General features: G+C 41.4%; 1 long non-coding RNA gene across 1 annotated transcript in view; it reads right to left on the reverse strand.

Annotated features, from left to right (window-relative positions):
• LOC124723112 overlaps positions 1 to 12,236 on the reverse strand; it is a 108,764-nt gene extending 96,528 nt beyond the window's left edge. The window contains exon 1 of the long non-coding RNA XR_007006509.1: positions 12,150 to 12,236. This is a non-coding gene — a long non-coding RNA (uncharacterized LOC124723112). The remainder of the gene's footprint in view (positions 1 to 12,149) is intronic.
• Between the last annotated feature and the right edge of the window lie 1,343 nt (positions 12,237 to 13,579).

The raw sequence follows: 13,579 nt of genomic DNA on the forward strand, positions 1-13,579 counted from the left end.
TTTCTCGATGTCTTCCTTCGCCGGCCGGAGTGGCCGAGCGGTTCTAAGCGCTACTGTCTGGAACCGCGCGACCGCTACGGCCGCAGGTTCGAAACCTGCCTCGGGCGTGGATGTGTGTGATGTCCTGAGGTTAGTTAGGTTTCAGTAGTTCTAAGTTCTAGGAGACTGATGACCACTGCAGTTAAGTCCCATAGTGCTCAGAGCCATTTGAACCATTTTTCGTCTTCCTTCAATCCTATCTGTTAAGGATCCCATACTGCGCAGCAGTTCTCTAGAAGAGGACGCGCAAGCTTAGCGTAGGCAGCTTCGTTAGTTGATCTGTTGCATCTTCTAAGTGTTTTACTAATAAAACGAAGTCATTTTTTCGCCTTCCTCACATCATTTTCTATGTTATTTTCCAATTTACCCCTCCTGCGTCAATCTTCTATCAATTTATAAAACTCCGCACCCACCGCTTCCATACTGAACAACTACGAATATCCTACGTTACCACATTATTATATCCAAGTTGGCACGAAGCCCACGCCTACCACAGTAGTACAAGTTTGTATGCCAACTAGCTCCGCAGACGACGAAGAGATTGAAGAAATGTATGATGAGATCAAATAAATTATTCAGATAGTGAAGGGAGACGAAAATTTAATAGTAATGGGGGACTGGAACTCGACAGTAGGAAAAGGAAGAGAAGGAATGGGGATAAGCAATGAAAAACGAATACACCTGGTAGAATTTTGCACGAAGCATAACTTAATCATAGCTAACACTTTGTTTAAAAATCATGAAAGAAAGTTGTATACGTGGAAGAGGCCTAGAGGCACTGAAAGGTTTCAGATAGATCATATAATGGTAAAACAGAGATTTAGGAACCAGGTTTTAAACTGTAAGACATTTCCAGGGGCAGGTGTGAAAGAAGGTTGTATACGTGGAAGAGGCCTAGAGGCACTGAAAGGTTTCAGATAGATCATATAATGGTAAGACAGGGATTTAGGAACCGGGGTTTAAACTGTAAGACGTTTCCAGGGGCAGGTGTGGACTCTGACCACAATCTATCGGTCATGACCTGTAGATTAAAACTGAAGAAACTGCGAAAAGGTGGGAATTTAAGAAGATAGGATCTGGATAAACTGAAAGAACCAGAGGTTGTAAAGAGCTTCAGGGCGAGCATTAGGGAACGATTGACAGGAATGCTGTAATGAAATACAGTAGAAGAAGAATGGGTAGCTTTCAGGGATGAAGTAGTGAAGGCAGCAGAGGATCAAGTAGGTAAAAAGACAAGGGCTAGTAGAAATCCTTGGGTAACAAAACAGATATTGAACTTAACTTATGAAAGGAGAAAATATGAAAATGCAGTAAATGAAGTAGGCAAAAAGGAATACAAACGTCCCAAACGTGAGGTCGACAAAAAGTGCAAAATGGCTGAACAGGGATGGCTAGAGGACAAATGTAAGGATGTAGAGGCATGCCTCACTAGGGGTAAGGTAGATACTGCCTACAGGAAAATTAAAGAGACCTTCGGAGAAAAGAGAACCACCTGCATGAATATCAAGAGCTCAGATGGAGAACAAGTTCTGAGCAAAGAAGTGAAAGCAGAAAGGTGGAAGGCGTATATAGAAAGTCTGTACAAGGGCGATGTACCTGAGGACAATATTATGGAAATGGAAGAGGACGAAGATGAAGATGGATATATGATACTGCATGAAGAATTTGACACAGCACTGAAAGACCTAAGTCGAAACAAGGCCCCAGGAGTAGCCAACATTCCATTAGAGCTACTGATAGCCTTCTGAGAGCCAGCCATGACATAACTCTACCATCTGGTCAGCAAGATGTATAAGACAAGCAAAATACCCTCAGACTTCAAGAAGAATATAATAATTCCAATTCCAAAGAAAGCAGGTGTAGACAGGTGTGAAAATTAGCGAATTCTGTACAGACGAATAGAAGAACTGGTAGAAGCCGATCTCGGGGAAGATCAGTTTGGATTCCATAGAAATGTTGGAACACGTGAGGCAATACTGACCCTACGACTTTTCTTAGAAGATAGAATAAGGAAAGGCAAACCTACGTTTCTAGCATTTGTAGACTTCGAGAAGGCTTTTGACAATGTTGTTTGGAATACTCTCTTTCAAATTCTGAAGGTGACAGGGATCAAGTACATGGAGCGAAATGCGATTTACAGTTTGTACAGAAACCAGATGGCAGTTATAAGAGTCGGGAGGCATGAAAGGGAAGCAGTGGTTGGGAAGGAAGTGAGACAGGGTTGTATCGTATCTCCGATGTTATTCAATCTGTATATTGATCAAGCAGTAATGGAAACAAAAGAAAAATATGGAATAGGAATTAAAATCCAGGGAGAAGAAACAAAAACTTTGAGATCCGCCGATGACATTGTAATTCTGTCAGAGACAGCAAAGGACCTGGAAGAGCAGTTGAATGGAATGGACAGTGTCTTGAAAGGAGGATTAAGGTGAACATCTACAAAATCAAAAGGAGAATAATGGAATGCAGTCTAATTAAATCAGGTGATGGTGAGGGAATTAGATTAGGAAATGAGACACCTAAAACAGTAGATGACTTTTGCTATTTGGGGGGCAAAATTACTGATGATGGTCGAAGTAGAGTGGATATAAAATGTAGACTGGATATGAAAAGGAAAGTGTTTTTAAAGAAGAGAAATTTGTTAACATCGAGTATAGATATAAATGTCAGGAAGTCGTTTCTGAAAGTATTTGTATGGAGTATAGCCATATATGGAAGTGAAACATGAACGATAACTAGTTTAGACATGAAGAGAATAGAAGCTTTTGAAATATGGTGCTACAGAAGAACACTGAAGATTAGATGGGTAGATCACGTAACTAATAAGGAGGTACTGAATACAATAGGAGAGAAGAGGAATTTGTGGCACAACTTGACTAGAAGAAGGAATCGGTTGGTAGAACATGTTCTGAGGCATCAAGGGATCACCACTTTGGTATCGGAGGGTAGCGTGGAGAGTAAAAATCGTAGGAGGAGACCAAGAGATTAATACACAAAGCAGATTCAAAAGGATGTATGTTGGAATAGTTACTTGGAGATGAAGAAGCTTGCGCAGGATAGAGTAGCATGGAGGGCTGCATCAAACTAGTCTCTGGACAGAAGACCACAACACAACACACCCACAATCTTGATACCAAGCACACTCAAACTTGGTACTAACCACACTCCAGTTTCTCCCCCGCTCTCTAATCCTGATACTCTGCTGCGACTATATCACTTATACCTCCGACAATACACCTCCACACTCTCTATATCCTCCCAACGGAACTTTAATCATCTCCCCTTATCTGACCTTGAAATCCACCCTGATATACACGCATCCTACCAGAGCTAGCAAGACCCACTCCTTATCTCCTTGTCAGGGTTCATGTTCTCACTACTCATCTCCATCAACATCCTAAGTCTTGGTTTGGAACCTCATTCCTCATCATCTTCTCAACGCCCTCGACCAAACATCCACCCAAATAAAATCTATTTTAAATAGTATTGAAAAACCTACAAATCCCATTATACCTCTACCCCTGACAATTTAAATAAACTCATCACTTCATTCAACAGCGTAAATATCTCAAATAATCCACATATCAGCCTTTTATCTTTTAATCAACACAACGAACAGTCGGTATTTTATTTTGTGAAAACGTTCACTTTTTTAAAATTCCGTGTAAAAGTTTTAATTTCTTTTTAAATTTGTCACATCGTTTGACTGAAGAGCGGAGATTGCGAATTGTAACCACTGACAGTCCTCCACCTCCACGTGTCGGATCAGTGGAATGGGATGAAAAAATAATAAAGAAAGAAATTTAGTGGAACATCATTTTAAATTTATAAATGACTTCGGAATGCATTAATCAAATTTTGATTAAATGAAAAATTGAAACAGACTTGTGTTATTACTTAGTAAACAAGTAATAAAATACAGTAATAAAGTTACAGATGTCCTCCAAGGATCACGTATTATGACAACGGAACAAGTGAAGAATCCCTTATATTCCTACCATCCGATAATATTACTTAACAAGAAAGAAAGTACAACTGAAAGGGACCAATATACACCGTTGGCTCAAACAAAACTAGATACTTGATATATTAGACAAAGAGATGTGCTAGACAACGACCTAACCTTGTTCACAACGAAACGCACATGCAAAGCTGGAAAATCATATAAATGTAACTGTGCAAATGCAGCAAACGCATGCAATATTCTCACCAAGACTTTCATACGCTGCAGTGTAGAAAATTCACTACATAAATAGCTATACTTTATAAAACAATCAACGAACAGAATGAAATGGACGGTGTCCCCACAGTTCCAAGCGGAGGTAATGGTGAAAAGAAAAATGGCTGATTACCCATGTGGCACTATCGAAACTCGGGGGCCTAGCCTCCTGATTGGACAGCGGGGCTCTGTCTCCAGTTTACTACTCGCGGGTATTTTGCCTAACTGGAGATGCGACAACCCAACCAGACGAGAACAGTGCGTAGAGAGTCCTTGCACTGTGACAGCGACTTACAACTCATGTAGTGATACATACACTACGTGATCAAAAGTATCCGGACACCTGGCTGAATATGACGTACAAGTTTGGGGCGCCCTCCATCGGTAGTGCTGGAATTCAGTATGATGTTGGCCCACCCATAGCCTCGATGACAGCTTCCACTCTCAGAGCCATACGTTCAATCAGATGCTAGAAGGTTTCTTGGGGAAGAGCAGCCCATTCTTCACGGAGTGCTGCACTGAGGAGAGGTATCGATGTCGGTCGGTGAAGCCTGGCACGAAGTCGGCGTTCCAAAACATCCGAAGGGTGTTCTATAGGATTCAGGTCAGGACTCTGTGCAGGTCAGTCCATTACAGGGATCTTATTGTCGTGTAACAACTCCGCCGCTTTTCGTGCATTATGAACGGGTGCTCGATCGTGTTGAAAGATGCAATCGCCATCCCCGAATTGCTCTTCAACAGTGAGAAGCAAGAAGCCGCTTAAAACATCAATGTAAGCCTGTGCTGTGATAGTGCCACGTAAAACAACAAGGGGTGCAAGCCGTCTCCATGAAAAACACGATCACACCATAACACCAACGCCTCCGAATTTTACTGTTGGCAGTACACACGCTGGTGGATGACATTCATCGGGCATTCGCCATACCCACTCCCTGCCATCGGACCGCCACACTGTGTACCGTGATTCGTCAGTCCACACAACGATTTTCCACTGTTCAATCGTCCAATGTTTACGCTTCTTACACCAAGCGAGGCGTCGTTTGGCATTTCCTGGCGTGATGTGTGTCTTATGAGCATCCGCTCACCCATGAAATCAAGCTTTCTAACCTCCCGCCTAACTGTCATAGTACTTGAAGTGGATCCTGATGCAGTTTGGAATTCCTGTGTGATGGTCTAGATAGATGTCTGCCTATTACACATTACGACCCTCTTCAAATGGTTCAAATGGCTCTGAGCACTATGGGACTGAACTGCTGTGGTCATAAGTCCCCTAGAACTTAGAACTACTTAAACCTAACTAACCTAAGGACATCACACACATCCATGCCCGAGGCAGGATTCGAACCTGCGACCGTAGCGGTCGTGCGGTTCCAGACTGTAGCGCCTTTAACCGCTCGGCCACTCCGGCCGGTACGACCCTCTTCAACGGTCGGCGACCACTGTCAGTCAATAGGCGAGGTGCCGGCCGGGGTGGCCGAGCGGTTATAGACGCTACAGTCTGGAACTGCGCAACCGCTGCGGTCGCAGGTTCGAATCCTGCCTCTGGCATGGATGTGTGTGATGTCCTTAGGTTTAAGTAGTTCTAAGTTAGGTTTAAGTAGTTCTAAGGTCAAGGGGACTGATGACCTCAGAAGTTAAGTCCCATAGTGCTCAGATCCATTTGAACCATTCTGAACAGGCGAGGTCGGCCTGTACGCTTTTGTGCTCTATGTGTCCCTTCACGTATCCACTTCACTATTTCATCGGAAACAGTAGACGTAGAGATGTTTAGGAATTCTCGCGAACAGACGTATGACACAAGTGACACCCAATCACCTGACCAGGTTCGAGGTCGCTGATATGGAGTACCTGGCAGTAGCTGGCAGCACAATGCACCTAATATGAAAACGTATCTTTTGGGGGGGTGTCCTGATATTTTTGATCACATAGCGTAACATGCAACACATTTTTTAATAATGATTTTACCGAGCGAGATGGCGCAGTGGTTAGACACTGGACTCACATTCGGGAGGACGACGGTTCAATCCCGCGTCCGGCCATCCTGATTTAGGTTTTCCGTGATTTCCCTAAATCACTCCAGGCAAATGCCGGGATGGTTCCTCTGAAAGGGCACGGCCGACTTCCTTCCCCATCCTTCCCAAATCCGATGAGACCGATGACTTCGCTGTCTGGTCTCCTTCCCCAAACAACCCAACCCAACCCCAATGATGATTTTCATATTAATCGGAGAATGTCTGGTTATATCGATAACCGCAGTGTTTTAGTAAACATTATTCACAGCAACAAGTTGTTCAATGAATTTAGCTTCTGCGAGATGGTACTGTGGAGTTGAGAGAGGCTGGATGGCCCTGCCAAACGCTTATCATGCACACTGCTGATGATGCATGAACTGTGATCAGTGGAAGAGCCGATGATCGAAGGGAAGTGCACATGCTTGTCGTCCTGATTTCTGACGATGAGTACTTACAGGTCACGCCTGGACCGCCACAACAGAGAATAATCCATTACTATGTTAACCGCAGCAGAAATTAGGAGCAATGTTGCACCTAGATTGTCAGCTAGGTGTAGTAGGGACTCTTCTCTGAAGGCTGCGGTATAAACCAGGATGTCACTCGCTAGCCTTCCTGTCGCTCCCAACGTTGTCGCATTAGAAGCAATTGTTGCGTTGAATGGCACAGAGCTTAGTTCAGTGATGAGAACAAAATTGGCCTTAGTAGTCATTTGCGAGCTTGGTGTCGAGTACATTAGTTGTCGCAATACACTATGCTCTCTCCAACAAATCTGTCAACTCCAGCGCCTTGCACTGACTTTATACGGACCATGATGCGATGGTGTCTGACTTCATGTATATTACAACAAACATACTTTGATTAGCTGCGTTTAGAGACGGAAGTAATGTGATACAAAATATCCCAAAAAGACATCTGGCAACCCTAATATCGTCTTTATACAAAACTGAAAGGGTGCTTTGTAGGTGCAAGAGGTTATACTGGATACTGACCGATTTGTTAAAGAAATTTTGTTCATATATATTGTACTACCCCGCTGTCCATGCCATTAGGTAATGACCCTGTATCAGTATGTAGATGCCCAATGAAGACTGTAAACTATCATTTGTTACGCAAGGATTTTCAACTAACGCTAAATTATGTTCCTATAGACTTCAAAAGGTTGGTGCAATAGTGACACTGTAATAAAATTTTGTAACCAGGTGAGACACGTATGTAATGAAAGTCAACGTTATTATGAGTTGTACTATTTATTATAAATCCTCGCACAAAACGAATGCAGTAATTGTACTGACGTGAGACCTGAGTTTCTCCTGGCGTATACAACTTTCAAATAACTTCCGGGAATTCAGCCAGGTAACACTTTCAGCGACCGCCGATATTTCGGCGGGAGAACACCCCGCCATTTTCAAGGCAAACTGCAACGGACAGGCGGCGTACATGCAAATTTAATACCTCGGTTCTCGGACAGAAGCAAGAAAGATAACACACACACACAAACACACACTGAACACTAGTGCCACCAAAGATGACCAAAGTCAGAGCTATCGATAGTGAGACTATGAGAAGGATGGTTGCCTTCCCTTTCTCGACGTGTTGGTTAGGAGGAAGGATGATGGATCATTGGGACATGCAGTCTACAGGAAACGTACTCACACCGACTTGTACTTACAAGCTAATAGTTGTCACCATTCGGCTCAGCGTGAAGGGGTACTTCGCACCTTGGTACACAGGGCACATATCGTTTCTGACGCTGAGACTTTGCCAGCTGAGCTGTCCCATCTTGAAGTTACATTTCGTCAAAATGGTTATAGTGATAGACAGATTGAACGTGCGTTGCGCTATCGACCAACTGTACATCGGGTGATTGATGATAATTCTGAGTCAACGCCTAAGTCTACTGCCTTCTTGCCTTACGTAGGAAACACGTCCAATAAGATTGGTCGGATTTTACGGAAATACGATGTGAAATGTGTTTTCCGACCTCCATCTAAAATTAGAGCACTTTTGAGTTCCGTTAAGGATGATCTTGGACTGCGTAAGGTGGGTGTATATCGTATTCCTTGTAGCTGCGGCATGGCATATATTGGTCAAACTATCAGGACCGTGGAGGACAGATGTACTGAGCATAAACGGCACACACGATTACAGCAGCCAAATAGAGCTGCTATTGCCGAACATTGCTTGGATACTGGTCATTCCATGTTATATAATAACACCGAGATATTGGCATGCACGTCCAGCTATTGGGACAGTGTCATTAGGGAGGCAGTTGAGATTAAATTAGCGAGGAACCTCGTTAACAGGGATGGAGGTTTCTGTTTAAACTCTGTTTGGAATCCGGCTCTCTCCCTTGTCAAAAAACAGAGGAACAGAGTCAATGCTGCCTCACCTGCGAATTCATAGTCTCACTATCGATAGCTCTGACTTTGGTCATCTTTGGTGGCACTAGTGTTCAGTGTGTGTGTGTGTGTGTGTGTGTGTGTGTGTGTGTGTGTGTGTTATCTTTCCTGCTTCTGTCCGAGAACCGAGGTATTAAATTTGCATGTACGCCGCCTGTCCGTTGCAGTTTGCCTTGAAAATGGCGGGGTGTTCTCCCGCCGAAATATCGGCGGTCGCTGAAAGTGTTACCTGGCTGAATTCCCGGAAGTTATTTGAAAATTGTACTGACGTTTAACATGGACATGTTTAATAACTCCCTATTCAGTGACAAATTATCACAAGAACATTAAACAGTTACAAGTAACCAATTAAAAATAAGGTAATGTACCACAATGCTGCTACAATTGTTAATTGCTAGACTTTTACATTAGGAATATGCCTATTTCGGCGTTATCGCCATCTTCAAGCTATCTGCAACCAAATATACTATGTTAAAAATTGTGACATTGTAACTAATAACAATTTTCTTTTACTGTGTGCTAGTACATACTTCCATATTGCACCGTGATGCTGTCTCTGTTTTATAATGTTATTGCTGCATAGGGCGTTACCAACTGCAGCCAAATTTTTTAATATTTAATTTAATTATCTCTATTAATTGCTGTTGTCACAAATATAAGCTAGATCTTTTATCACTTGTATATGCTGTAGTGGTTTTGACAGCTACGATTGTCTGTGAATCGTAATTATCTGTGGCGTGGTATTATAATCGTTGTTGCGTTTTTTAACGTATATATATCTGTGTTTTTATTTTATGACGACTAATCTGAATCAAGGTACCTAGAAAAATTTTATGCTTTAGGTCCGTTTGTTCGTTTAATATATTATCACAGTCTGTCCGTGAGTGTATATAGATCCTGATTTCTTTTAAAACGTTCATTTTAAATCCCTTTGGAATTATCTGTAAGATTTTCATTGCGTTTGTTATGTAATCAGCTTTATGCTTTTCTGTTTTTTAAATGGTTGAAGAAGTTCGAATGGTTTGTATCGGTAATTCTTGTGTGTTCTCTGTACCTAATTTCAAAGCTTCTGTCTGACTGTCCTGTATAGAAATTAGCACTGTTTATAGAATTTATTTTATATATGCCTGCTTGTGTGTGTAATGATGGTATTGTTTTTTCGGAATAGATTAGTGTATAGAGGCTATATCTGGTTCTGTACGCGAATTTAACTGCTATCTTCTTTAGTAAGCCGGCAGGGGCGGCCGAGCGGTTCTAGGCGCTACAGTCTGGAACCGCGCGACCGCTACGGTCGCAGGTTCGAATCCTGCCTCTGGCATGGATGTGTGTGCTGTGCTTAGGTTAGTTAGGTTTAAGTAGTTCTAAGTTCTAGGGGACTGGTGACCTCAGAAGTTAAGTCCCATAGTGCTCAGAGCCATTTGAACCATTCTTCAGTAATCTATTGAGTTCATTGGATATTTGCCCTGTGTAAGTTTGCAGTATATATTCGAAATTTTGTTTTGTGGGTTGATTGGTTGGTTGATTTGGGGATGGGGATCATACAGCAAGGTCATCTGTCCCATCGGATGGGGAAGGAAGTCGGTCGTGCCCTTTCAAAGAAACCATCTCGAAATTTGCCTTAAGCGATTTAGGAAAATCATGGAAAACCTATCAGGATGGCGGGACGTGGGTTTGAACTCTCGTCCTCCCGAATGCGAGTCCAGTGTGCTAACCATTGCGCCACCTCGATCGCTGTTTTGTGGATATTTCTTCCGTTAATTATATATCGCTATGGATCTTAATGGATCTAGGTTCATGGCGTTTGCCATATAGTTTTCTCACTATACTTACATCAAATTTATTTTGTTAGCTACGTAAGTAAGGACAGCCAGTTCTTTTTGCATGACTGTATGTTCTAAAGATACATTGATTAGTCTGTTAATCATTGCGTTAAAGTATGTATATTTGTGTACTTTCGGGTGGCAAGAGTTTGCGTTAATAACATTGTCTGATGTTGTGTGTTTTCGGTGTATTTCAAATCTGTGCTGATTGTTACTATTTTTGATTGTCAGGTCCAAACAGTTTAGAGTTTTATTTGTTTCAGGTTCCATCGTGAATTTGATTTTTCTGCTTAGTTCATTCGGCGTTTTACGTAACTGTGCTAGGCCAGTGTTGGATCCCACTATTAGTAGCAGAGTTTCATCAACGTACCGAAAATAGTATACTATTTTCCTTTTTAGTGGGTTAGTTGGATTGAAGAATTTCACCTCTAAAGTGTTTAGGAAGATGTCAGCAGTGATTCCTGCAGTGCTACATCTCACTACAACACCATCTTCCTGGGTGTATATGTCATTGTTAAATCCGAAGTAATTTTGTTTTAGAACCAGTTTTAGTAGGTTCATGATTTCTTGTATTCCTGTCATAGGTAGCTTCTTCTGTGATGGTTATTGTTTCTTGGATTGGAATTCTTATATATAAATTAGTAATGTCAAAGGAAACAAATTTACTATTCTGTGGAATTTTTATGTCTTTTATTTTCTTTGCTAGAGCTCTTGAATTTTTGATTGTGAACTGTAGTATTTTTTGAGCCAGTAGTTTAGCTTTTTACTAATCTGGAATGTGGGACTATCAACAGGGTTTACTAAGGTACTTTTCGTTATTAAATTTTTATGTACCTTTGGTTGTCCATATAGTTTGGGTGTTTTTATATTTACGTTTATACATGCTCTTTTTTGAAAATCAGTTAACAGTGTGTCACAGTTACCAGTGTGTAACATCTTTTTATTACTTTTTAGTTTCTGCTGCTTATTTGTTTGTGAGGTCCATATTTAGTTTTTTAATGTTTTGTTTTTGGGTTAGAACTTTTTCTGTTATGTGATATCTCTACGGATATTTTATTCTGTTGACGAATAGACAATTTAGTTGCTACAATAGAAAATCTCGTTAATACGAGTATCAACATGTTATGAAAACTTTCGACACGCATTAGAAAACAATAAAAAAACCAAGAGTATTTCTTTAAGCTACCAAACAATTAATAAATTTGTCGCCAAAAGCTCTTTGAAATATTATTCCATAAGTTCAAATTTTTCTGCGGTTTTCTTTCTCTTTTCGCTGCCCTTGTACGGGAGCACAAACGCATACAGGTTGTACGAAACCCATGTGCAAATTGAGAAACAAAACAGCTTCTTGGTTTCTAGCCTACACTGTTAGAGGTCTTCGTCGACTTTGAGTGACTAAACTATTTGATGCTGCTCTGGCTGCTAATTTACATTGCAGACGCAAATGTTTAAATACTAATCTGTGAAGATACATGCACTAGAAATTTCACGATTCAGAGGCAGATATGTACAAGACATTTCTCCCCAGTACAGGATGACATTGCGTTGTGCTAACAGTAGCGACATTCAGTTACAGAAACTCCTCCAATCACCAACGTTCATAATTGTATATGCTAACAACCAAATATGTAGGGTTTGTTATTGGATGTAAAATACTTACCTTACAAATATGAGCTAAAGATGAAGACAATGTACTGGAATATTGTACATCATGGAGAAGTAATGTCCACCAGTTTGAGACGGAAATCTAAAAGAAATAAACTGTACAGTAGTTAATACCATCAAGGTAACAGAATGGTCAAATATAAACTGTTGGGACCAGCACGAAAGCCGGCCGCAGTGGTCTAGCGGTTCTAGGCGCTCAGTCCGGAGCCGCGCGGCTGCTACGGTCGCAGGTTCGAATCCTGCCTCGGGCATGGATGTGTGTGATGTCCTTAGGTTAGTTAGGTTTAAGTAGTTCTAAGTTCTAGGGGACTGATGACCATAGATGTTAAGTCCCATAGTGCTCAGAGCCATTTGAACCAGCCAACCAGCACGAAATATATAAATGTTATACTATGACATCATTTCATTTACCACGTGAGAATTCCTTAGGTATTTGTCTGAAATTGAATAAATACATTCGAAGCTAATCACCAGTAAGCAAAATGTGAACTAAACTAAGACGTAAAATTAAATAAACAATAGAAACTAAGTAAGTGTTACGCAACCGTTTTTCTGAAACAGTCCCGTAGCATAAGCAAAATTACGATCAGAACAGCTAATTGACAGCGAAAAATGTGATGTTCAAGGTGATCCCTATTAAAGTTTGAATCCCCTCGAAGCGACGTAGATGACGTTGAAACAAGAACTTGAATATAAGACACACGGGGCCCAAAATGTCGAGAAATATCCCACAAGTGGATAACAAATATTGAACACGTGAAGTCACCAGATGACGTACCTCGCCGCAAGTCCAGCGGTGGAGCCTGTCGGTCTGTCGTACCTGATCAAACCAGCCCAACCCAAGTATTCGCGTCGGTGTGGCTCCCGGCCTAAATGCGCGACCTTTGCGCGTGGGACTCAGGGTTCGAGTTTTGCTTCTGGCAGACAATTATATGTTTACATTGAGGTAATATACATTATTTTATTTACAGGTCCCGCAGTCTTCACTAGTTCATTTCAAAGAACAGTACAACAAAAAAAACATATCGTGTGACAAGTAAACAAATATAAGCTTCCGAATTGCATCGCTACCAGTGAATGACCTACGTGTTCCTTACTAAGTAAAGTCTGTAAACAAAAAAAGAAGTGACAAAAGGAAAGAAACACAAAATATGGACAGCTCTTGCTTGGTTACAGCGAGGACAATAATTTTGTAACTCCTACGTTTATAATACATCACAATAACAAAGTGTGTTCGAAACCAAAGTAGCCTAACGGAGCGAAGCCTAGATAACTTTATTCAAATCACACAGCTTGATTCAGATTAGTCGTAATAAAATAAAACACAGATATATATACACTAAAAAGACACTGCCCCTTATGAGCGAGGGAAGGATCGACAAGACCAATCACTGCACATGCGGTGAGGTATGTCATCTGGTGACG

This window comes from Schistocerca piceifrons, chromosome X (assembly GCF_021461385.2).
Source record: "Schistocerca piceifrons isolate TAMUIC-IGC-003096 chromosome X, iqSchPice1.1, whole genome shotgun sequence".
Classification (NCBI taxonomy): domain Eukaryota; kingdom Metazoa; phylum Arthropoda; class Insecta; order Orthoptera; family Acrididae; genus Schistocerca; species Schistocerca piceifrons.